The sequence below is a fragment of the Gopherus evgoodei genome, chromosome 12 (genome assembly GCF_007399415.2).
Source record: "Gopherus evgoodei ecotype Sinaloan lineage chromosome 12, rGopEvg1_v1.p, whole genome shotgun sequence".
NCBI classification, from domain to species: domain Eukaryota; kingdom Metazoa; phylum Chordata; order Testudines; family Testudinidae; genus Gopherus; species Gopherus evgoodei.
Genome location: NC_044333.1, coordinates 25,620,495 through 25,647,336, shown reverse-complemented (window position 1 = coordinate 25,647,336; position 26,842 = coordinate 25,620,495). Strand labels below are relative to the sequence as shown.

Here is a 26,842-nt window from a genome sequence, read left to right as displayed (position 1 = left end):
GTGGGGCCAGGGATGAGAGGTTTGGGGTTTGGGAGAGGGCTCTGGGCTGGGGTAAGGGGTTGGGGTGTCGGGGGGTATGGGCTCTGGGCTGGGGGTGCGGGCTTCAGGTGGGGCCAGAAATGAGGGGTTCAGGGCATGAGAGAGGGCTCCAGGCTGCGGGGGCAGGGGGTTAGGGTGCAAGGAGGGGTGACGGTTCCGGCTGGAGGTGTGGGCTCTGTGGTGGAGCCAGGGATGAGGGTCTTGGGGTGCAGGAAGGAGCTCCGGGCTGGGGCCAATGGGTTCGGAGTGCAGGAGGGGGCTCTGGGTTGAGGAGTTCAAAGTGTGGGATGGGGTGCAGGCTGTGGGATGGGGGTGCGGGCTCTGGGATGGGGCCAGGGATGACGGGTTTGGGGTGCAGGAGGGGGCTTCCACCCTTTTGACGGCGGGCCGGCTGTTTGGGGAGGCTTAGCCTCCCCTGGCCTCTTATATCCGCCACCTATGTTTGGGATGCTGTTTAAAAAAGTTAAAAAAATTAAAAGATATTATAAGCTTAGGAGGAAACAATTTTTTTTATTTACTTATATATGGCATGAATAAATACAATGTCCAAATTTATCATCTTATATGACAGAGAAGTCATGTATGCATATCATGAATCAAAGTCGTGAAATGGGCTACAAATTCAATAAAAAATAAGGTATTAAAAAATTTAACAAATGTGGGGGGGAGGGTTCGCCAAAGATGCTCTAGTCTTGGGGTGGCATTTGGTCTAGGGTCAGCCCTGCTTACAATAATAGGCACCCTCTACGGGGAAATCAATGTTGATACTACAGAATATTACTCATCTCTACTGTTTTCCAGAATTATCCTGAATTTCTCATACTTCCTTTTCCTACACATAACATCCCTGTCACATAAAAAAATCCCTAGTAAATCAGTTTTTTCCTTTACAGCACATAAGACAACCCATTCTTTAGGAGTTTTATTACCAGCATTCATCCTCCTAATCTTATCCTACACCTTGTTGATAGGAATATCCTTATTATTAACCTTACCACAGTAAGATTGTGCCAATTCTGCCCTTTCTCTGAGCTAATGGTTTCTTTTACAACATATGAGATCAGAAGCACTCATAGTACATTTAATGATATAAAAAGCTGGCTTCCTCTCTCTAAACAGCAGTTACATTCTTTGTTCCACCAGTGCACAGATTTCCTTCCTTTCTTATTCAATGGAGTTTTTGGAAAGTACTTTTCAGATATATTAATACACAGCATTCAAAGGAAATGAATAGTTGTAATTAAACACAGCCATTGTATGTAAATTTAATCACTCTAATAGCTGATCTTATTACCACCTTTCCAAAGTTAGGAAAAAGTAAATATTACACTGGTAATTTATAAAACATGAATAAAGATATTCAGCTACACATATAGGAAAATTATTGAACTGGAACTTGCAAGCCAAACTAGGACTGTCAAAATGAATGTCTATAAATGGCCAGCACATTATGTATGTTCTCTTTCTCTTTAGTTACGCAAGTATATTACTCTTTATTATACATTAGGTGGTATGGACTTTAGTCAGACTGAATAGAACTGAATTAGCATAATCCAACATATACTGATCACATCTAAAAAGGTGTTGATGGTTTTGTTGTTGTTGTTCCATTAACGTAACCGGGTTCACAGATTTTGGCACCAGAGACAGAATTTTACCAGGGCCGCCCAGAGGATTCAGGGGGCTGGGGCAAAGTGGGGGAGCTGCGGCGCTTGTACTCACCTGGTGGTGGCCCGGGTCTTCGGGGGCATTTTGGCGGGGGGGACCTTCAGTTGCTCTGCGTCTTCGGCAGCACTGAAGGGCCCCTCGCCGCCAAAGACGCGAACCGTCACCAGGCCAGGGCTTGCGGGGCCTTGGGCAAATTGCCCCACTTGCCCCCCCACTCTGGGCAGCCCTGAATTTTACTATCAACCTCCTGGACTTTGACACTTTTTATTTATAACCTTCATAAATAGTAATTCTAAAAATTCAAATGTCTCACCTTTAGGTACAGACACACGTGTTGAAATTATTAGCTTTGTAAGAGTTGCATAGGGATATGTAAGGATATATTGAAAAGTACAATCAACATGATCATTTTAGGGCTCGATTCTGCCATCTTTACTGATGTTGGCACTTTTCTCTGTTTTATAGGTCCACTGACTTCAACAGGAATATTTGTGTAGCAAGATATCAGTCAGTGTGAATAAACAGGGCATAACCAGGCCCAGTTTGATCATTAAGGCTCTTATCTTGCAAACACAAACATGTGCATAACTTTACACATGACTAGTCCTATTGAAGTTCTAAGTATCAGGGGGCAGCCGTGTTAGTCTGTATCCACAAAAACAACAAGGAGTCCAGAGGCACCTTAAAGATTAACTGATTTATTTGGGCATAAACTTTTGTGGGTAAAAAACTTCAGATGAAGAAGTGATTTTTTTTACCCATGAAAGCTTATGCCCAAATAAATCAGTTAGTTTTTAAGGTGCCACCGGACTCCTTGTTGTTTTTATTGAAGTTCTAAAGTACTGGAAGGATCAAGACCTAAATCATCTTAACATATAAGAAGCAAAAAAGCAGAGCCAAAAAAAACAGAAATATTCTCTCTTACTCAATCCTGTAAATTTATACCAAACTTCAAGGCTCATCATCCAATGAGTTATATACCAACACATTTTTTTATTTTTCATCCAGTATTGCTTGTCCTTGTCAGTAAGGGGCCCTTCTTTCTACCCCTTCTTTATTACGCTTGTATTTTTAATATTTTATTACAGTAAGGCTTAAAAAATTTACCTGATACCTACTATTCAAAGGACAAAGCCAACTAGTTAGGGTGAAAAACACTGCCATGCCCCCCAAACCCACAACCCCTTGCAATATAAAGGAATACAAATCTTTGTATTCTCAACAGCAAGACTGTCAATCACCTTTGTATTTAGTACATTCTGAAAATGTATTTGATGCCCTCGCTCCATGCCTTTACAATAGTTTCTATCCCTTTCTGGCTTCACTCCACTTTTTCTTTCTAACATGGGTATTGTGTATCTTTTCCTGCATTGCTTCAAATGTCTTTTTCTTCTTCTCATTCTCACTCTATCTAGATTTCTTTCTTTTCCTATATTGTGTTCTCTGTCTTCTTCCTTATAGTATCTGTCTCTCCTTCCTTCTCAACACAAAAATCTCTCAAACTCCAGCTTCTCTTTTCCATCTCACTCCTCAGTCTCCCTTCTCTGTACCCACATTTTGGTTAAAACAAAGTAGAAGCCTCATTGTTCCACCCCTCCAGTAGAAGGAATAATGCCACAAGGGCCATTGTGCTTCCTGACTGCCCACTGTGGTGACATAGCCAGCTGTGCTCCAGACATCTCTTCCCTGCTTGCGTCTGGCCCACTTGCCATGGTCATAGAACTTGAAAATTTCCCCAGAGACCTACTAGTTCGAAGACTAAAGTTACTAGCAAGAGGCGGATATGGAACATGTTAAAAGGGCACAGCAAGGTCTTATTAGAAGCTCAATCCTTCAGCCTCCATCAATTGTTGAGAAGCAAGTGGCTCTAGGGATTTCTACCAGGCTTCCTACAGGGTTCTGATTAGCAGCAGAAATTGATGTAAATTCTTGTTAATTTAATGCTGTTACTATGTTCTCCAAAACATTCATTTGAGAGTTTGTTTTGAGTTAATGAAAGCCCATCAGACTTTTAGGCCCTTGGATCAAAACATTTGGCTCTCCCCAGGCTAAGAGTTCTTAAACTACTCTATTAGGACTACATAAATGTTACTTTTTAATCCAACTTCCACCTGCCTATTCTGTGACTGCATTAAACTCCTGTTCACTTTCCAAATTAATACCCCATATCATAAAAAAAAAAAAACCACATTACTCCTCCCCCTTCAGTAATCCTACTTTCCGTGCAGAGGAGTATTCCTGGATTTGAAAATCCATTACTTTCTGCAACCAAGGTTCCTGTACAGACATGAACTCTATGGCACTATTCAAATTGTGTGTTAATAAATTTGTTTAAACTCCTGCCCTGAAGACACCACACTTCAAACATTTCCTGAAGAGTGCATAAAACCACTAGTTAATACATCATAAGTGACTGGTGAGAAAACACTTTGCAGATATGCTGCACTGAAAGTTCTCTAATTCCAGTCTAATGTCATTTAACAATGATGTTGAATTTTATCATGTTCTTTTAGTCAACCTTTTTAACAAAATTGTGGACAGGAATAGTTAAAGACCTCCATCATAAAATAATAATAATTTCTGCACTAAGGAAGGAAACTCATCCAACTTAACTATTACATATCAAAGCAGCAAATCTCATTAATGGCGTATGCAGCTACAATATATTCACTAATTTCTTTCCCTCCTCTCCTTCTATACTGAGTTTTAACAACCTAAGCTTCCCAGCATCACAACACACACCCCTCCCCACATCACCTGTTTCTCCTAAAGTGCCTTTGAAGTTCATTTCTCGAATTCATTTTTCTCTTGGGACATCACTGGACACTTCTCTGGACACTTCAGTGCAATACTCCAAGGCCTGGACACTTCAGGGGGCTCTGCATGGGGTGCTTAGCTAGGTGCACTCTCTGGTCAGGCCGGTCCCATAGTGCCCTCTCCTGAGGAGACGGAAAGAGCTAGGGAGACACAGGGGGAGCTGGAAAGAGGCGTTGGAGAGGAGAAAGATTAAGGGGAGAGATAGGAGAGGGGGGATGAATCTGGACTCCCCCTTCCCAGCCTCTGTGCTTTCCCCTCTCCCCCCACCCTAGCTCCTCATTCTTCCTCTCCTCCCATTAGTTCCATCCCCCCCCTGCCCTCTTGCCCATCTCCCTACAGCCCCGGCCCCCCTTTCTCTTCCCTTCCCCACCCCTGTCACTCCCCGGCTCTTCCCCGCCCACCTCTGCCTGGTCCCTCCCCCCGGCGCCCGGCTGAGGAGCCGCCGTTTCCGGAGTACACAGAGCGGGGCTGCTGGCCGTGCTGTGCCGCGAGGGGGTGACTGGTCGAGGCAGGCAGGTGAGCGAGCGAGCGCTCCGGGCCCAGCCCGGCCTGGCCCGCGGGCTTAGCTGTCTCTCCCCGCCTCCCGGGGAAGGCAGCAGCCCCACGGCTCGGCAGGCGGGGGCCCTGGTGGGGCGGTAGACCGGGGGATGGCAGGGGCAGGGCAGCATTAACACCCCCCCGGCCATGAGGGGAGAGCCCCCTAAGGGAGTAATCGCCTGGGGGGTGGCGGGGCGCCCCCTGGCTGGGAAAAGGCGCCTATGGGGGGGCTGTGAGGAGTCTCTCTGGAGGGGCTGGGAGGTTAGGGGGTGCCCCTCGGGAGGCAGCGTCGGGCAGGGGAAGCCCCTAGGGAGAGGCTGGAACGCCCTGGGGCCCCTGTGGGTTGAGCCGCTCCGTCAGACGGGGGGTGCTGATGGCGGGCTCCCTTGCGGGTGCAGGGAGAGAGGGAAGAGGGGGGATTGGGGCGCAGCGAACGGGCCGGGGTGCCATATACACCCCCCACCCCACGGCTGGTGACCTGCGTGTGAGAGTTTCGGGTGAAACCGGCAGAGACTGCGCCTGCGGGAATTCCAGTGCACCTTCCTGCTAAATAGCGACCCGCCCTGAAATACTCTCTGAGAGAGAGTGAATGTGAGAGCTGCCGCTGCCAGGCTCTAGAGAGGCCTTCTCTAATCTCACTCACTGGAGTCAGCCTCCCCGAGAGAGGGGAACACATGATACAGAACAATGTAGGCAGAGGGATTCTTAGCTCATGCAGGCACCAGCCTTCTATGGTTTTATAAATCCTCTTATTTCCAGCCTTGTACACGTAAAAAGGAGTGAAATTGTGATCACTCTGTTGACTGCAGTTTTAGTCAGTGTCTTACATTATATTATTTTGTATGGTACTAGCTGGTACTGTTATGAGACTGTGGGACTGCTGCTGTCTCTAATCACAGAAAGGAGCTATGTCTCTTATGAGCAGCAAAATTCTAATTAATTAATTACTCATTATGTGTAGCTAAAGCTTTTCTGAAGTACCTATAACAATATCTCAGTACTGACTGTCATTATAGCTTGCTAAACTTATATCGACTTGCATGAGTTTTATTCATGATTTAAGATTTTGGATCTAGTGTGTTAATGGTGCCTTTTCAGTTTCCCTCACTCAGATTGTGTCAGTTTGAGAAAGTCTTGCTGTGTGGTAGTTATATACTTCTTGAGACTCTTTTACATCCTAGTCACAAGTATGAATGGGCCCTTATTTTATTATTATTTTATTATTTTATTTATTTTTTCTAGAGGGACGTTGCATCCGTAGATATTTGGATATCCTGTCATGGGTGTGGTATAAATGAATTGTAGACAGTTAAGGAACATGCTTTCCTGTGTATTTTCCGGTACTTCTGGTAAGGCCAGAAATACTGAGACATCAACTTTTCTTACTGATATTTTGTTATTTCTGATTCAGAACCAGGAAGTGCACAGGTGTGAGGAAAATTAGAAATAATATATACCGGGTTAGCCAAAACCTTTTTTTTTGAGGTTCAGAAGTTTTGGTCAATTGTTAAATAATCCCAAAGTAATGCTTAAATAACTGATATAAGCTGTATTTTTTAAAAATTCTAAATTTACATGCTGAAACCATTTGTGTATTCATCTGCAACCTTCCTTAATGCCTTATGTCAATGGTTCTCAACCAGGGATATGGGTATCCTTGGGGGAGTACACAGAGATCTTCCAGGGGGTACATCAGCTCATCTACATATTTGCCTAATTTTACAACAAGCTATATAAAAAGCACTACTGAAGTCAGTACAAACTAAAATTTCATACAATGACTTGTTTATACTGCTCTATATACTATACTCTGAGATGTAAGTACAGTATTTATATTCCAATTGATTTATTTTATAATTATATGGCAAAAATGAGAAAGTAAGCAACTGTTCAGTAATAGTGTACAGTGACACTTTTTTGTATTTTTATGTCTGATTTTGTAAGCAACCAGTTTTTAAATGAGGTGAAACTTGGGGGTACGCAGGGCTGGCTCCAGGGTTTTTGCCATGCCAAGCGGCCAGAAAAAAAAAGCCGCGATCGGTGACAGTTCCACCGTGCCACTTTCTTCTTTGGCGGCAATTCGGCTGCAGGTCCCTCGGTCCCTCTCGGAGTGAAGGACCTGCTTCCGAATTGCTGCCGAAGAGCCCAATGTGCCGCCCTCTCCCCTTGGCACCTGCTTGCTAGGCTGGTGTCTGGAGCCGGCCCTGGGGATATGCATGACAAATCACACTCCTGAACAGGGTAAAGTTGTCTGGAAAGGTTGAGAGCCACTGTCTTATGCCATATTCCTCTAATTGTCCTTATCCTTTTCTCTTTTGGTCTCACTGCACTCCAGCCCTCTTTTCTTTCACTTTTTCCCCAATGTCCATCATTCTTAAACACCTTTTCTTCCTTCCCACTCAAAGCACCTCTATAATCATCAATTTTCCTCTTTTGCAAAACTAAGGGAAACACATTTTCCTGTCCTGTAAGGTAGATGCATGGGTTGTAGTGATTGTATCTTTCTGTAGTGTCCCTTGTCTCTGATAAAATATGATGTCCTATGGAAAAATATGATCAATATAGTTGCTCATGTGGGGAAATTGCCACCCCAAAGCAATGTGGCAGAAGACTTGAAAGTTCATTTTTCATGGTGGTTCTTGGTGCAGTTGGAGGGGTATAATGATGGCACCTGGAATACTGACAGCAGATTATGGGATGATAGTGTGCTTTCCTGTCCTTAAGACCTACACCTTATCATTACTAATACTATCTCACATATGTAATGCTCCTCTTATTCCAAAAGGTCTCTGAGTACTTAACAAACTATACTTAACAAACTATACGCTCAGATAAATTAGTGCGCCCCTGAAATGCAGATCTCAGCTGAAATGTGGAACTCTTTAACAATGCACAATACTACATGACAGTTTAGAACAGGAAGTGGAGAGTATCTTCTCATTGTAACTGCAGGGGTAATCATAGGTAAGTAGAATGTTATTACTAGAGTTAGATGTTAGCCAGGACCCTATCCCAGCTTTTATGAAGAGTGGCAGGAGACCATTAATAACTACACAGGGGGTCAGGACCTTGGTTTTATGTCTCATCTGAAAGAGACTTTTACAGCAGCATGTGTAACTCCATTACAAAACAACATGCTGGGGCTGGTTCAGAGGGCAACTGACCTGATTAGACTTTACAAAATCTAGCTTGTGATAACATCAGATCTTGCAGAACAAGATGGTATGTCTAGATTGCAGACAGTGCTGTGTAAACTCAAAAACTGCTTAGTATGATAAGTTTAGCCATTGTAGAATTTGCTAGATGGAGGTGTTCTCCAGGTTCACAAGAAGTTAACAATTGCCTTGTTTTATTGGTCCTTTGTGTTTTAATCTTCTGTTGTTTGTGTACTTTTGGATAATTTCATGATTGGATGAGTATAGAAATGCATTTTAATAGCCTTATGTTATAAGAGTCTCTTTACCAATTACCTTATTTTTCTAACGCAACTAGTAGAAAAAATATGTGCACAATGCTTCTGTCCACAAATGCCAAGTGATGTTTGAATCATTGTTGAGAGATGCTAGTCTCTGTCTTTCTGGGGAGTTCTTTTTGACCACCTGCTCTGACTTTGCCAAAACTAAACCAATCCATCTTAAATGTCCACATGCAATTTATCAGATTTGAATTTTTCTGTGAAGTTTGAAGCAAATTGGACACGGTATCTTGGTGTTTAAAAATGAGGTATTTCCACTTCTTGGGAACATTTTCAAACAGTGTTTTGTATTGTCATATCTAAGAAATGGCTTGGCTTAGCTATATGAGTTTTTTTTATTTTATTTTATTCTTTTGTCTTCAATAAGAACTGATGCTTTGAGTAGTCTAAGAAAAATTGGGGTGAATATCCTATTATGTGCAGTTGTTTCAAGGTTATAAAACCTTGCACAGTGCAAGTTGTGGGCTTCCAAAGTCCTGGATTGGAGAAGCCTTAAGATAGAAAAAGGGAGAGGAGGAGGAGGATAATGAGAACAGGAGATATCTGGGGAGTGTGTTCAGAAGTGAAAGAATGGAAGGAGAAGACCATAAAGAGGCATATGGACTAATGTGTGTGTTGCTGAAGAACTTCTAAAATCTGTATATAGGAATAAAAGATTAGTATCTGTGTATATGGGGTGGGAATAACAGGCCCAGTGTAGGACTTTTAACACTCTAAACAAGATTTGTTATGCAGTAGGACAGATTTTCAAGCTGGTACACAGGCTGCAATCAGGTGACACATGGGATTGCTTATCAGAATAAGCATCTGTTAAACTGCACTGATTAAAACAACAAAGATGGTGTAGTCAGTATATTTGAATTTTAGATTCTATTCTATATAGGTTCATATGCTGTGCTCATCACTTATATTATCTGACTGCCATCCAATATTGCATTAAGTGATGTGACTAACATCTGTCACATGTTTTTATTCCCTTATCTCCCCAAAGGAAAAAGTGTGTGCATTGTCTTGTTTTGGTAGGATGGTCTCTGTTTGTTTGTTTTTTGGTTTTTGTTTTTTTAAATATGTATCTTTATAGAAGGCATAGTGAACATTTTTTTTATCAGACTTTTTAAAATATTGGATTTAAAACATTGGAAATCATCAGGGTGGGATGGAATATTGTAACTAGTCTGAGATGATAGCTCACGGATGCTGCTATATGAGAGCTTAATGTCAGTGAGGAATCCAGTAGTACATCTAATTACAAACTGAATTGAGCAGTTGTGGATGTGTACCTTCAGCTAAATGATATGTGATGTACTACAGCTTATGTTTGGTGAAGGAGAAATAAAAAATCTGTCCTTGCTAAGGGAAGTCCACAAAAGGGAACATAGTATTTGCTGAAAATATCTCTTTTTGCCTAATACTGTATTTATTTAAAAATGTTTTGAAGAGTTCTTTGTATCTGTTGGGTGCTCTTAAAATGTTTACTTTCACCTTTTTCTTGTAAGCTTAGGGTATGCCCATTCATACTAATAATACTTTACATAGTAGCAAAAATGTACAAGGAAACTTTTTAAGATGACTCATTGGAAAGATGTGCTAAAATATACTCTTAAATTGTAAACTTTTCTTGTCTTTCTAATTACTTTTTAAAACTAAATCATTCTTTTAAGGTAGTATTTCCCTCTGAAATTAGTGGTAAGTATTTTAATGTTAGCTAAATCTTAGCAACATTTTTATTGTCTTGGAATAGGGACATAATCCTCCCCTGCCATCTTTTCTTTCTTGCTTTTTCATTTGCTTGTTGGATTTTTCTAGTGGTTTTTGGATAAGTATAACTGTCTTTCCCTAAGTTTTTCACCATTTCGTCTGGTCACTTTTCACTGTGCTATTTGTGTAATTCTAATCTTCCTCCATTTTTGTAAACACATCTAGAGAATACAGATTATATGGAGAATTCGGATAATTTAGGACCAAAACAGGCTGTCTTTGAATTTTTTTTCAGGTCTTGGCTATGTTGTTTTTTTTCTTTCCTGACAATATAGTGGAGATTTTTAACTAAAACTTTTTTAACACATTAGCTGTTGTTTTGGTAGAAGAATGTTGATTGAACTTCCAATTCCAGCACTGTAGGAATTACTTTTGCTTTGTAAATCAGGATTGTGCTCAATGCCCACGATGGAGTGATACAGTGTGATTAGATAATATTCTCTGGGGGTTGGTTGAATCTTAAACATTTTGGTATAATGTGGAAATGGAAGAGCAGAATCCTGCTTTTGTTTAAATCTTTTCCAAACATGTTGTAAGGGAAGCTTGTCTTTCTCTTATCAAAATGATGTGCCCCTTTAATGTTCTGTACTAACATGCTGAGTTTCAGGATGGACTTTTTAAAGGGAGTCATGGAATATTAAAGTTTTTATCTGATGGCCAAAAGGTGGTAGGAGGGTAAAAAGACCCATTGTGACCTTTTTTCTTTTCAATGAGGACCTCGCTACTATGATTCATGCTACAGTCACTTTAGTTAAATTATTCCAGTGCACTGTATCTTGAATCCATTCGGAAACCAAAGCTGGCAGAGAATGTGGTTCATGCTTGTTAGGTAGGGTATCTCACTGTGAGCATATTATCCTGGTACTGCCTGTGGTTTTGGATGGTATCGTGAATTTCCCAAGACTTACTGAGATGAAGGTAAATTCCTCTGAAGCAGGCCCAGACCTGCAGTATGCAATATCAGATCCGTGGCTTTGTGGGACTTTTCTTCTCGAATTAGGCAAGCTCCTGCTCCATCAATACAGACTGTAGATCCTGCAGATATGGTCTCAGAAAGGATATAGGCAGAGAGTAAAAAAGCATGAAAGTATCCTCCAGAGAGAAATAAGGCAAAAGCCCTCAGTGTCCAGACCACATATTCCTTGAAAACCTGTGGCTGAATTTCTGAGATCTCTAATCCCCCTCATCTTCATGGTCCAAGAAGATGACTGCGTGTTTCATGGCTTCAGGATAAATTATCTACTGCCTATGATCAAAAGTATATTGGTTGGAATTATGATGAAACATTTGGGCAAGCAGCAACTTTTGCTACTTTTTAAGTAGCCATAAGCTTATGTGAGCCATTTTGTTGCTTCTTTATAAGAAGCAGACCTTTACAAACAGGTAACATAGACAAGTTCCTTAATACAGTGTGGGAAGATTAATTTAACACTCTAAAAATAGTGTCCCCCTTTAGGCAAAGATAAAAACACTTATTTTAATACATTCACAGCAATCCGTTCCCCAACTCTCCATGTTAACTGATATGTAAGACCTGCACACAGTACAGCTTGGTGATATGCTGATTCTGTAAAAATCAATTTCTTTTCCAAGGAGGGAAATACCATGATTACCTAGATTATTTTCATGTAAACAAGTACTTGTTGACTTTTACATTTTTGATGTAAAACCTCATAACGTATACAATTCTCTGCTACCTTAATTCATTTCCTTGTAGGCAACTAAAATCATCCTCATGAGTTATTCAGTTTTTATCCGGTTTATTTAAACATTCCAATCATTTCCAGGACAACAAATTGTAATGTCAGATTCAGCACTTTGACTCAATTTCAGGCCCAAAGTGGGGAATGACTGTATAGAAAGAATCAGTTGTTTAAAAACAAAAACAAAACAAAAATTTGGTAATTAGCAAACTTGGTACAAAATTATGAAACATAATTTAAAAGTTGAAGTAGATTTGAATTTAGCATGAATCAATTTGGAAGCTCTTGTATGTCTTCTAATTCATATTACCAATACTAAGTAGAATGTCGTATTTTTTCATATCATATTTAATCTTCAGAGTGAAATAGCAATTTAGGGATTTGGGGGCAGGAAGTAATCTAGTATGGTAATCTTTGTTCATAAGCAGTTATTATTTTTATCATTGTGGAAAGGTAGTACATTTGACCTGTGCTATGTTGAAATTAATCTATTGCTTGGTTTTGTGGTTAAAAAGATTTAGGTCTGGTTAAGTGAAATCTATTGCTTTGCAGATGTTGCTGGATGTGGAATGTGTTCAAAACCACTAATGATACATATTTTGTTTTTGTATAGGAATGTCACATTTTTGTGGTGACGGATAGGTATGATAGAGTAAATCTGTAGTCAACACACAAGATTTAGTGAGATCATTTTGGGAAAAGACTGTGTATTTTTTCCTTTGAAGAATTTTTTTCCAATTCATTTTCTGGGATGGTTTATATTTTTATGACATTTGATTAAGCTATGCATGTGGTCAGTTAGATAAATGTTTACTAGAATGTGATTCACCTTCTAATTATGTATCCTCCGCACATCTCTTAGAGAGGTACCGAGGCTCTCTTTACTTCACTCATCTCTCCATATTGGTGTGACCATATTTTCAGCTGAGGGCTGGATGGGTTCCCTTCAGAATGTAAAGGTGGTTGTTTGAACAACACAAGGTGTTCCTGCTATGCCAGGAGTGCACATTCTGAGCTCCTTCTGACCTGTTAGTTTAAAGACTAGGCCTAGAAATCTCTTGATGACTTCAGGTCAACTCTGGATGCTCTTCTGGAAGGTATGCTTTAGTCAAACATAAGTTACTTGGATCAATACGTAGATAAATGGGTGAAATGTAATGGACTGCAACATGCAGGTCCCTTCCGGCTTTGAAATCTATTAATTGGTTAAACAGAATTTGGATCTTGGAAATGGCAGTGTGTCAGTCCTAGAGCTTGATTTTTATGGCAAGTTAATGCATTTTCAAATACTTTAAATAAAGCTATTCTAGTCCATTTCTGTGCGCACATCTTTAAATTAGCATGTGGCAGTGCTGCTTCATTTGATTGTTTAAGTACAATACAAAGGTGTGAAATCTTGCCAGTTGTAAGTTTCTTTTGTTGATGACTTTACTCATCACTTCAGCCTTTGGTAAGCAAAAATGTGGAGTTCTCCATAGAGTCCCCTCTGCCCACCCTCCTACTCATTGTTTTTAGTTTAGAGTAGTGAGTTCTCATTTTGTGGACAACTTAATGGAAGAGAGATCCCCTTATGGATCTGCGTTCCCTTATGTTTTGAAATCTTCTGATCTAGGTCTCACCAAAAAGCTCTTAATGAACTACAAGTTTGAGAACCACTGATACAGAAAGGGCCAGTCTGTCTGATGCTGGTCTGACTCGAAGACGATGTTGCCACAGTTGTTTCATGTCAAAAGCCAAACTTCTTTTTGTGTACGGGGGGAAGTTGCATACTAATTAATTATGTTTTTTAGTCTAGATTGCAACCATCCATTAGCTGCTGCTCTCTTTACTGTCAAGTATCAGAGGGGTAGCCGTGTTAGTCTGGATCTGTAAAAGCAGCAAAGAATCCTGTGGCACATTATAGACTAACAGACGTTTTGGAGCATGAGCTTTCGTGGGTGAATTCCCACTTCGTCAGATGCATATCTCTCTTTACTGTAACATTTTTGTTGCCACTGACATTTTGCTTGCCAGTTTCTTAGAAACAAACAAACAAACTTTCTTTGTAAAAGCTGTTGCAGTTACAAATGCAATACTAATGAAAGGTAATACACATGACTTGTGGGGACTTAGAAAACATACATCTTTTCCAAGCCATTGGTGTAAAATTACAAAGATGATGATTCTACATAGGCACAAATAATTAAATACAGTATTTAAATTTTAATATTTTAAAACATAACTGTCAACAGGAAGTAGTAAATCCATATTCTGTTTTGAAGTGCTTTAGCAGACACAGGGCATTTGTTTTTCAAAGTTTCTTTTCTCTCTGGGAAGTAAATGTGTTTGTCCACCTGATTGCCTCCTCTTACACAATTTTCTCACTCCAAAACAAAGTATCTGCTGTACTGGTCTCCTTTTGTTGTCCCTGTTAACTTACATGATAAACATGAGAAAATACAAGTAGTTATGGTAGGCTGCAGAGTGAGGCTTTGTGTACATCTGAAAGTTGCACACTGTTCACTATACCAATATAGTTAAAGGAGTACAACTATCACTAGTATAGATGCAGTTATATTGCATAAAGGTGCATTATACAGGTATAAACTGATGTGTATACTGTACAGAAAGAGGAGTAAGCTATACAAGTATAGGACACTTTTATGGCAGTATAATTGCATCTACACTAGCAAGAGTTTTACTGATTGTACAAGCTGCACTATTGAACAGCAGTGTCCCCTTAATTCTCCAGCCTGGGATACTTTTTACAATTCTTTTCTAGTAAACAGCAAACCCCTCCAGGCTCTGTTCACTCACAGCCATTAGCATGCAAAGGCATATCCAGCAAAGTTACATGAATGCTCTCCCAGCCACTCATGAATAGACACAGGGTGATGCTCAGAAATTCTTAGCCCAGCGTCGCACCCCAGAAATGTGCATCTTGCAGTCTCCAGCACGCTCATTAAACAGAGCACTCTCATTAAATAGTTGGTCATTTTTATCAAAGAAAATGATTGTCACAGTCTTTGTTAATCTGAGTAGCGATTCCCGAGACGCGTCAACGAAAACACACTGGTTTAGATGAAACGTTAAAACAAGTTTATTAACTAGAGAAAGATAGATTTTAAGTGAAAAGGCATAAAAGTTAGCTTGCTTGTTTATCTTTTATTTCTTTTGCAACCAATTCTATTTCCTAAACTTTACCAAGCTAAATAAGATTTGAAAGCAAAAAATGGTTTCTTACCCAAAAGCTAGAACATAGAAAACCTTCCAGTTAGGACTGTGCCCCCCCCACAGTTCAGTGATGATTCTTTGTCTTTCAAATGCTCTTGCTGCCATGTGTAGAGATGGGGGAGAAGGAGTAAATGGGGAAGCCATGGTCTCTTATTTTATATTCTCCTTCTCTCCTTGAGGAATACCGTCCTCTCTCTGGTGGGGTGCAGACAATCAGTCTATGGAGTATGTGAAATTCAAAGTGGCTTTCAGGTGAATTGTAAATTTCTTCTTCATACCTTATGTACGTCATGTTTGGGATGTCTTGGAGATGATATGCAAATCTTTTGTTTACAGTCCACCCAATGGCAAATGGTTGCTTCAGTAGCTAATAGTTTTATAACACTTTTGTGGTCAGTCCTTTCTTGAAACTGAGGAGCTAGGCTGTCTGCATTCCCTAGAATTACATTTCAGCAACAAACATATAGCAAAATCTCATAACTCCATATACAATGTTGATGCACACATTTTAACATGACAATGATGTTAATCAGGTAATGACTTTTCAAAGGATGCCTCACAAGGCATACTATGTACAGCATAGATCATAACCATATAAAAGTGGTGAATAAAGGATACAGGATATTACTTGATGTACAGTGTGTCATACCAGTGTAACTAAATCACATCCTGATTGGCACAGTTATACTTGTTGAACTTGAAAATGGAGAACCAGGCCTAAGTATTCTGCTGAGGGATGTGTGTGAGAGTATTTATTTGTTAAAGTACTGCATAACATTGCATGAGGTGGCTGGTGGTGCATTGTAGCATACTTGGCACACCATAATTCTTATTCCTAGTGTTTAGTTTTACCTTGAAATTTCTTTCATGGAGCAAGCTCTAGCACATTATTGGTTTGAGACAAGCAGAGGGGTGGCTTGACAGAAGTTGTAATTTATTTGCACTGCATGGTATCTTGGGTAGATGACGAACCTGTTGAATTCATAAGACATTACTAGGCATGAAATAGTCCACATCTGATGACCTTCAGGGCTTGATGCAAGACTCATCTTATTTTCTCAAGCTTTTGAAAGTGATGGGGAAATGAAATTGTTGGAGTGGGGAATTGTCTGATGGGGTGGGGGCGAGGAAAGGAATTTATGATGGGTTAACTTAAAAATACATGTGTAGCAAGTTCATTATGTCAAGATCATTTAGAGTATAGCTGGATGCCTATTTTAGAAATTCTGTAAATAGAAACAATAGTATTTCAGAGACCTTTTCGTTAGGTAAGAACTGCCCTCCGTATATTTAATATTCAGACACTGGTGCCTTGTAGTTTGTAGCATAGGAAGGCTGGTTCTTTGCTTTTCATAATCAAAAAACAGTTCTTTCTCAAACTGATCTCTGCTAGTTCTTCCAGATGGATTGTGTTGCCTCAGTGTTCACTGGAGGCAGACTAGAATGGTCAGTTGGCCCTACTGACCTTTATACAAAACACTTGCTCCCTCTTCAAGTTTTTTGGAGTTCGCAAATCCATTTTTTCTTCAAAATCTGCTGAGATGTTGAAGCTGACTTTTTGTATGAAGGCTATGGGAAGAAAATGTATCTAAATTGCCAATTCATAGTTATGATGGGGCACACGCATCCCGCACTGGATGGGGAGGGGTTATCCCTACATTGTGGGCTGAGGAAGCCAAGTCCCCTCATCTCTACTGGGCATGCTCCAAATGCACTAGTATAAAAGGGAGCAGCTCAGCTCATTTGGAACTGACCACTGGAGAGAGAGGATGCACGCTGCAGGCTCCAGCCAAGGATCAGCCGAAGCCCAAGGACATGGGAGCTGGAAATGCTGCAACTCAGGTAAATGCCAGGGTACCCACAGAGTCTCTGCAGAGTCCAGAGTTGCCGGGGACAGTGCAGACCAGGGAACCTGGAGGTAGCAGAGACTCCCAGAACCACAGTAGGAAGCAGCCCAGGGGAATTAGACTGTGGCCCTTTTAGTGAACTGGAATTTTGAGGCAGCCTGTTTTGGTTGGACCCCCCAGACTGACTCAGTGGCATGTGCTCCTGCCACTGCCTGGGCTGGGGCCCAATGGAGAGGGAGGGCCCGGGCCCAATGGAGAGGGAGGGCCCAGGCCCCTGCCGCTCCCCCACCCTTTTTGTGCATGGCGACCACTAATACTTACTACTTCACGGAGAGGAGCAAACATATTGACGTTGGCCACCAGGTCTTACTAACGGGTGAATCTATTGACTGGCCACTGAGCCTAATTACCCTGTTGACTGGGGCGAATCCATTGACTTGTCTGGTAAGCCTTGCTGACTGGGGCATATCTATTGACTCCGGCCATTGGGTTGCATTGCCCTGCTAAGAGGGGCTAGTATATTGACTCTGGGTATGAAGGCATAGACCCAGGTTACGTACGCTCCGCACCTACACCCTAAGGGAGCCTAAGGGAGATGGGGCACACTTGCCCCACACTGAATGGAGTCCCCCCAGCCCTGTCACAATAGTTAACATTTTATTCTGTTATGAACCTAGAGGATTACACTTCATTTAACATTTGAGGAGTTTAAAACAGAGATAAATTGTGGCAAAGCTTTTCAGGGTGCAATACTGGGTGTGGTATGAAAATCTAGATAGAATAGGCAGCTTTCTGTCAATCTGGAACAACTATTTTCCAGGAACTTTAATAGTATAGACTTTATTTTCTTGCACTATTAAAACACTTTTTTGTCAGAGGTAGATAAGTAATACTTCTTTCCAGAATCCTGTTTTGTCCAAGATGCGGACAAAGGAATGTGCTCTTAAATGGAATCTACATACTTCAATCCTGGAGGCAAAGAAAGGCCAACAATGTGAAAGGCATCAAGACAAGTCAGTGGAAGAATTTCTTTTCCAGACACAATAAACACATTAGATCAGACCAACTAGCTATACATTTTACTAGTGACTGCCAGTTAAAATGATTTAATGACCTGTACATAACCACAGTTCAATATACAGTGGAACTTTCGATCAGTGTTATAGTACAGGATCTAGAAATATTATTTTAATTTTAAATCTGATTGTATTGATTAAATGCAGAAAGGGCTGGAGGCCAGTGGCTTAAATTTTTAACAGTTGATTCATTCCCTGCATCCAAGGGGCACTCTTTCGTCTCCCGCAAAACCAGGGTGTTTGTGTGGTAGAGTGAGAGAAGCTCTTGATCTGTCATACTAAAACATTTTGATCACTGTTACTTCCATTCATGGCTTAATTCAAATTGCTGCTATTAAAATAATTTTATAAATGAATAAGACACAATAATCTGTTTGGGATTTTCTTCCATTGTCTGTTTCTAAATATCTAAATACAGGAGCTGGGAGATTTAAATTCTGCTACTGTTGTTGAAAATTCTTTAAAAGCCACAAATTTTACACCACATAAATGTGCTACCTTGTTTGGTTGTGCAGTAGCAGTTAAACTATTTCTACAAAGGTGACATCAATGATACTGGAACACAGTCCAAGTGTAGGCATGTAAATTTTACATTAGAAACATAAACAGGGGAATCAGTGCTTGCCTGTTTGTTTTGTTTGTTTGTTTTCCCTCTGTCTGTGGGGGAAAAAGAGCAACAGAGGAGTTTTAATAAGTAAAGTGAAAACAGGAGGCTGAACTTAATTTCTAGTGGCAGGGAACTCATGTTTTCCCAGACCTTTTAATTCTGTGGCAGAATCTCACTGCATGATTTGTCTTCAAGCAGCCGCAGAATGCAATTGTTGCATAAGAAATTGTTTCTCTCTGCTTCTTTTGGGACATAGGTGGAAAAAGCCATTCTTTAACTTCCTGCTTGAAATATTTTATCTTCTCTCAGCTGGAATGTAGGTGAAAATGCCAGTGGCAGAAGTAGCAAACACAATCCCTTGTCACTAGCAAGAGCTCTCCCTCCTGCCCAAGCTCCTGTACTGCCAAAGCCAATGAATTGTGTCTATGTTGCTGTTTTGTCACTAGCACTTTCACCTATATTCCAGCAAAAGAGAAGGTAAAATATTTGAATACAGTGAGTGTAGTCATTGAGAGAAACATGCTCTGCACAGGGATGGATTAGGGTCTGTAAGCATACACAGTTGCTTGGGGTGTCATTGCCACAGTATCTTGCTGTATTTAATAGTCAGATGTATAAAGAAGGGAACATATATATATATATATATATATTCAGAGATTCTACTACTGTTATAGAGGCCAAGTTAAACTTGAAAAAATTGATAGGTTGACATGGAAAAAAGTTCATGAACTTGGGATGAGTGCAACTTATGCAGCACAGTCCAGTGCAGGGACACCTCAACTACATTTAAGAGACAGAAACCAGTTTTGACTCTCTTGCAGCTGGGTTAAGTACTTATTCCTTCCCTTAGCTGTGCAGATTCTATTTACTAGCCGTTTTTCTTGCTAAGTTTAATGCATTTTGTTCAAAGCACCTATAAATAGGATACTTGATAAAGAAGACATATATAGTCTCTCAAAGCAGTGTTCTTTCGAACATTTTAGAATTAAATAAAATTAGCTAGCTCTGTGGCCTGGTGAGTAGTGCTCAATGTTACAATGAAGAAAACAGAAACTTCATTTCTGGTTTCTTACTTCCTGGAGTAAGCATGCTGTACTTCCATAAGGGTGGGAGAAGAGGAAATACCTGTGCCTGTGGAGCAGGTTACAGGGTGATACTGGGGTAATGAAGAAATTTTCATTAACATCAATTCGGCTGTAGTATAGTAGCAATTGTGCCAAGTTTCTACTGATATTGAAAGGGATTGAAAGTGGCAGGTGCTCAGGAGCGTTGGGGCAGGAAGAGATTGAAAGGCCTAATTTCACATTTAAAAATTCTGATTGCCTCCTAAAAAAAAAAAACAAAAACCAAAACCCAACCAAAAAAACAAACAAACCCCACAAACTTTCAATAAATCATTTGAGATTGTTGAAGCCGTTTTTAGCTGACTGGACACTGATGCATTACATTGGCTAGGATGTCTTGGGGAATGGAATAAGCCATTTATCACTAATGGGAGATGTACTTTTAAAAAAACATCATTTTGAGGATGTTGTATATTAAAATGATAGCATCTATTTTGGTTGCAAATTTGATCTTCAAAATCTAATTTTCCAGATCATATTTACAAAATTGTAAGTATCTAAGTTCTAAAATTGGCCACTCCGTTGTTGAAAATTTTCAAAAAGCCATACTTTTTGGTGCGTTTAGTAACTGTGATCTTGAATTGAAAGCAGAGCAGGAATATTCTTCCCATTGCTTGATATTTCAGAATTGTATAAACATTGTTGCACATCTATATTTGCAAGCACTACTTTATGATTTAAGAGAATGCTTTGTTTCAATTCTTTATTTTACTTTTAGCCAAAACTAAGACACAGAGCAGCGCAGTGCCAGGACAGGTAGAGACTAGCCTGCTTTAGCCCCACAGCACCGCCAACCAGACTTTTAATGGCCTGGTTGGTGGTGCTGATCGGCGTCGCCAGAGTCCCTTTTTGACCAGGCGTTCTGGTCGAAAACCGGACACCTGACAACCCTACCTGTCGCAGCATGGTATACCTAGGGAATTTAGCACTATGAAGCAAAAACGTAGCATTTTAAATGGATCATTGTTGCGGTTGCTCACTCTGTCTCCACCTTTTCTCATGTCGCTACCCTAATAGAAGACCAACATATCCAGCTAACACTTCGGGGAATGCATTGCCAGTCACTCATTAGGAAATGTTTCAAACAATATACAGTAGTAGATTGATATCTTCCCCATAAAGGTAGAGCATTTCTCCACCATCCATTATTCCAATTTTTCTTCTTGCTTTGAGTGAACCATAGTAGCTTTGAATCTAGGTTTTCTCATGTGCAGGTGTAATGTAGTAACAGTTAAGTTATACCAGCTGCCTCTTAAACTATTTTTAACTATTGTGTAATTATAGGCATACACCTCACATTATTGAAGGCTTAGTTCATCTCATGCCTCAGAATCCAGCTTTTAATCTTCCAGCCCATATTTTGTTCTCTACTTACTTGCCAAGAAAGCCTGGCTTCATTAATCATAACACTTAAAACAAAGGAGTATGAGATACATTCCCCAATATGGGATATGCAGAGATACACAATATTTCTGTGAAATCACTTAAAATTGATGTGAACCTGCCGTATAGTGTATGCAGAAAAGAACTCAAGTACAATTTAAAGAGCTACAGCAAGTTATTGATATGGAAAATTGTGGTAATATACCCCTGGGAACTCATTTTTTACAACAAATGAGATAAATAATTGTTGTGCAACTTAGAAACTATATAAACTTAGTTCATTTAACCCTGGGATGATCTGGAGTGAAAACACGTTTGGGTGTTTCAAGCAGGACTTCAGAAGCTATTCTTCTCATTTCTGTACTTTCATATAAAATCTTGGAATAATATGAAATAATTTTTCAAATATTTAAGAGCTGGTCTTGAGAAGTAATTGTGTATTAGTTTTTGTTAATTGAGCAATTTGTTGGAGACTAGGATGGTGCGACAGCACAATATAACTTGAGACATTTTTTAGAGCTGTTATTGAAGGGTAACTGGAAAATGGGAGTTTTGTTTGTTTTGCATTTTAAACACTATCATCCCCTCTTTAGAAGTCTAAAGATGTTCTCCCCTAAAGTCTTTTTTTCATTAGGCAAATTATTTTATTAACTTGATTAAAAAAATCATAATTTAATCATGAGTCTAGAGATATTTGGTGTTTTTTCTTAAAGCCTCAGCTTTTGCGGGCATTGATTATATGAGAATCTCAGCTTTTTATTTTTTTTTAAAAAGTTTCTAGTCGTCCTGGCTGCAGGGAAGAAAAGCTACAAGTGTGGACCCCAAAGACTCAAAACCAGAAGGCAAATAGAAAGAACTCCAAATATATTATGTTTAAAATCTCATGATATATTGGGGACTGACTTATAATGTTTGAATGCTTGAGATTGACAATGCTATATTTAAGAATGCAGAAAGAAAATAGTAACATCTTTATTGTTACTAGTTTCCAGTCCATTTCTAAATCCAGCTAAGGGATGCTGCTGTGTTTTATTCAAAACGCCTCATCCCTCTCCAGTTTAAATTTTATTCACCTAAACTCTTCAGCCTGTTTGCTCTATTTACTCTTCCAGCCTAGTTCTCCTTACCTTTCGTTGGTGGAGGCCGTTCTCCCGCTCTAGCTACTGCTTTTATAAAGAAATGTCATCCTTCTCAAATCTTGTCCCAAATCTTTAGTTCAGAAAGCAACAAACTAAAAACAAATTTTACCTACCAGATTTTCAGTTAAGTTCTAAACTTAAGCTCTTTGGTTTTCTAAAAAACTGATATCCTAAAGTTTTCTCCTGTCTTAGATGGAGAATGAAAGCTGAAATAGCAGTTTTAAAAGTCACAGCTATATTGACATAGGATGCCATGTCCAAAATGGGATGGAAGCATGAAATTGTAGACAGAGAACATGGAACAAACGTCAGTGGTATTTATTGAGGCGTTAGAGCTGATTATTATAATATAGATTATTGTAAAATATACTATGTAAACTTTAAACATTTTTTGCTAAACTCTTTGTGTCTTGGTATTTGAATTGGGAGTCATACAATCCCTGTGGAACTCCTTACCTGAAGAGGTTGTGAAGGCTAGGACAATAACAGGGTTTAAAAGAGAACTAGATAAATTCACTGAGGTTAAGTCCATTAATGGCTGTTAGCCAGGATGGGTAAGGAATGTTGTCCCTAGCCTCTGTTTGTTTGTCAGAGGGTGGAGATGGATGGCAGGAGAGAGATCACTTGATCATTACCTGTTAGGTTCACTCCCTCAGGGACACCTGGCATTGGTCACTGTCGATAGACAGGATACTGGGCTGGATGGACCTTCGGTCTGACCTAGTATGGCCATTCTTATGTTCTTATCCCCATTTCCTGGTTTTGCTTCTGTGGTCAGATCATCTCATTCAGCTGTGTCTAAGGCCTGGTCTACACTACGCGTTTAAACCGATTTCAGCAGCATTAAACCGATTTAACGCTGTACCCGTCCACACTATGAGGCCCTTTATATCGATATAAAGGGCTCTTTAAATCGGTTTCTGTACTCTTCCCCGACGAGAGGAGTAGCGCTAAAATTGGTATTACCATATCGGATTAGGGTTAGTGTGGCTGCAAATCGACGATATTGGCCTCCGGGCGGTATCCCACAGTGCACCACTGTGATCGCTCTGGATAGGAATCTGAGCTCGAATGCACTGGCCAGGTAAACAGGAAAAGCCCCGCGAAATTTTGATTTTCATTTCCTGTTTGCCCAGCTTGGAGCTCTGATTAGCACGGGTGGCGATGCAGTCCCAAATCCAAAAAGAGCTCCAGCATGGACCGTACGGGAGATACTGAATCTGATTGCTGTATGGGGAGACAAATCTGTTCTATCAGAGCTCTGTTACAGAAGACGAAATGCCAAAGCATTTGAAAAAAAATCTACAGGCTACACAGTGCTGCGTGACAAGTGTAACGGGAAGCCAGAGACTCAAATGGACGCTCATGGAGGAAGGGAGGGGTTACTGAGGACTCCAGCTACCCCACAGTCCCCAGCAGTCTCCGAAAAGTATTTGCATTCTTGGCTGAGCTCCGAAAAGTATTTGCATTCTTGGCCTGTAGGTTCAAACACATTGTCCAGTGTGGTTCAGGGAATAGCTCGTCAATTTACTTCCCCCCCCTCCACGTGAAAGAAAAGGGAAAGAAATCATTTCTTGACTTCTTTCAATGTCACCCTATGTCTACTGAATGCTGCTGGTAGATGCAATGCTGCAGCAGTGAAGAGCAGTATCCGCTCCGCTCCTCTCCCCTCCCCTCCCCTCCCCGGTGGCAGACGGTGCAGTAGGACTGGTAACCGTCCTTGTTATCAACCCCTGAGTGCTCCTGGCTGGCTTCAGGTGAGGCTGGCCGGGGGCACCTGGGTGAAAATAGGAATGACTCCTGGTCATTCCTAGTAGATGGTACAGAATGGCTGGTAACCGTCTTCATCATAGCAACTGGGGGCTGAGCTTCAATCAGCCCCCTCCCTTTCATGTGAAAAGAAAAGATTCTGTACTGCCTGGACTATCATAGCAGTGGGATGGTGGGCTCCTCTCCCCCACACTGCTTAATGTCCTGCCTGGACTATCATAGCACCGGGAGGCTGCCTCCCCCTCATTTTATCTCACTAAAAACTCAGTGTTTCTTATTCCTGCATTCTTTATTACTTCATTACACAAATGGGGGGGACACTGCCACGGTAGCCCAGGAAGGTTGGGGGAGGAAGGAAGCAACGGGTGGGGTTGTTGCAGGGGCACCCCCCGTGAATGACATGTAGCTTATCATTTCTGCGGGATCTGACACAGAGCAGCTGTACTCTCTGATACACTGCTTCTCTAGTACATTTGCCCCATATTCTAGGCAGGACTGACTCTATTTTTAAAAACCATAAAGGAGGGATTGACTCGGGGAGTCATTCCCAGTTTTGCTTTTGCGCCCCCGGCCGATCTCAGCCAGGGGCACCCATGATAGCAGCAGACAGCACAGAAGGAGAGAGAACCATCATCTCATTGCCAAATTACCCTGGCAGCAGACGGTACAGAACGACTGGTAACCATCTCTGCTATCATGCAAAAGCAAATGAATGCTGCTGTGTAGTGCTGGAGTATTGCCACTGTCCATGGCATCCAGTACACATACGGTGACTGTAAAAAAACAAACAAACAAAAAAAACTGAACGGGCTCCATGATTGCCGTGCTATGGCATCTGCCAGGGCAAGCCAGGGAAAAAGGGCGCGAAATGATTGTCTGCCGTTGCTTTCCTGTAGAAAGGAATGACTGACGACATTTACCCAGAACCACCCGTGACAATGATTTTTGCCCCATCAGCCACTGGGCTCTCAACCCAGAATTCTAAGGGGCGGGGGAGGCTGCGGGAACTATGGGATCGCTATGGAATAGCTACCCACAGTGCAATGCTCCAGAAATCGACACTAGCCTCGGACCATGGATGCACACCGCCGAATTAATGTGCTTAGTGTGGCCGCGTGCACTCGACTTTATACAATCTGTTTTATGAAACCGGTTTATGTAAAATCGGAATAATCCCGTAGTGTAGGCGTATCCTAAAACAAGTGCGGTTAAGCAACCTTGTGAGCTAGTTGGGACAATTTGATTGTAAGCAAGCTTCTATACTGACCACTATTTTAACTAACAACTAATAGTGTAGATGTAAACTGGTGTAGTTTTAAGTGTCTGGGTACAAGGGTGATGGGAACATTAGAAGTGCATCAAGATAGTTTCTGAACTCATTTAATTTAAAATGAGTACAGTGGAAGTCTCTTGTATTGCACAATCAATGTATGAGATGATTGTGCCAGTCACTTATTTTTTGACACAATGGGTAGGCATTTATGCATAATGGAGAAACCATTGTCCCTTCTCCACAATGTAGCTGTGGGGAGCTGCACACATTCACTGTGGATCTGTGCTGTATGGGTCTTCATCCACAGCACACTGCAGGGTGTGAGGTGGAGGGCTGGCATATGGTTGGTGAACCTGCAACAATTTAAATTCTCCAGATATAAACCTACCACTGTGTTGTGAGTGGAGGGCAAGTCTGCGGCAGACACCATGACAACCTTGAGGCTACATAAATAATGGGAAAAGCTCTTTTGGTGTTTCACTAACCTTCGGAGGGAGGATTCCTTCTCAGGGAGCACTCAAGCCAGATTACTTGGGTTTGAGTAGCAGGAGACAAGATTTGGCCCTAAACATTCCTTTAATACCTTCATAGCTCAAATTAGGTACAAGAGAGAATTACTGTTGATGACATACAATTCAGGGGCCAACCAAGGACCTTAATCCAATTAGGGCAAGAAATTCCATGCTACTAAACCAGATGATCAGTGCTCAAAATAGTAAAAAAGAGGATCTTTAACAGGTTTGCATAAAGACTTGCTATAAGTATTTGCCATTGAGAATCATTATTCCACTGCATAATGAAAAACCTACAACTAACAAGACTATAAGCTTAATGGCTACAAATATGCACTAACTATATTTAAATCTTTGAAAATTGTTTTGCTTTGCAAAACCAAAATGCAACATATGCAGTTCTAAATGTTTGTGTATTAAATGGTGTGTTTTCGATTAAAAACTCAAACAAGTAAAACTATCTTTGCTATTGAAGTGGAATACTAACCATAATACTGGAAGATCTCTTCGCAGTGAAGTCTCTCAAATTAATTTTAAAAATAGAATAAAAATTCAAACAAACAATTCAAAATTTAAAATAAAATCTTCCACAGTTGTGAGTGTAGGCTCACAAATTCTAAAATACTCAGTGCATTTTGATGTAGGAACCACAGTCCACTGCAGAAGAGAATATTTAATTTAAAAAAATGCGAGAAGGTTCATGAAATGTGTGCTAGAAATAGAAAATAAGATTAAAGGTTGTGTTTCAGGCATGGAGCCTTCTCTGGGGGAAAAAAATAGAACAAGGTTGCTTCAAGGTCTGTAGCCTGAGGGAGGAAGGGGAGAAAGGCACTAATAAAGGCTAAACTGAAGGGTAGTTGGGGAATTAAAAAAAAAAAATGGATTACTCTTCTTGTATGTT

The 26,842-nt window shown here is 40.6% G+C and overlaps 1 protein-coding gene across 2 annotated transcripts in view; it reads left to right on the top strand.

Annotated features, from left to right (window-relative positions):
• Nucleotides 1-4,941: 4,941 nt before the first annotated feature.
• The window catches only part of KIAA0355 (KIAA0355 ortholog), a 104,168-nt gene continuing 82,267 nt past the window's right edge, over nt 4,942-26,842 (top strand). Inside the window, exon 1 of one of the 2 annotated variants that reach the window (XM_030581491.1) lies at nt 4,942-5,040. The gene's annotated coding sequence lies outside the window, so the exon portion shown is untranslated. The remainder of the gene's footprint in view (nt 5,041-26,842) is intronic. The other variant, XM_030581492.1, reaches the window with a different exon arrangement.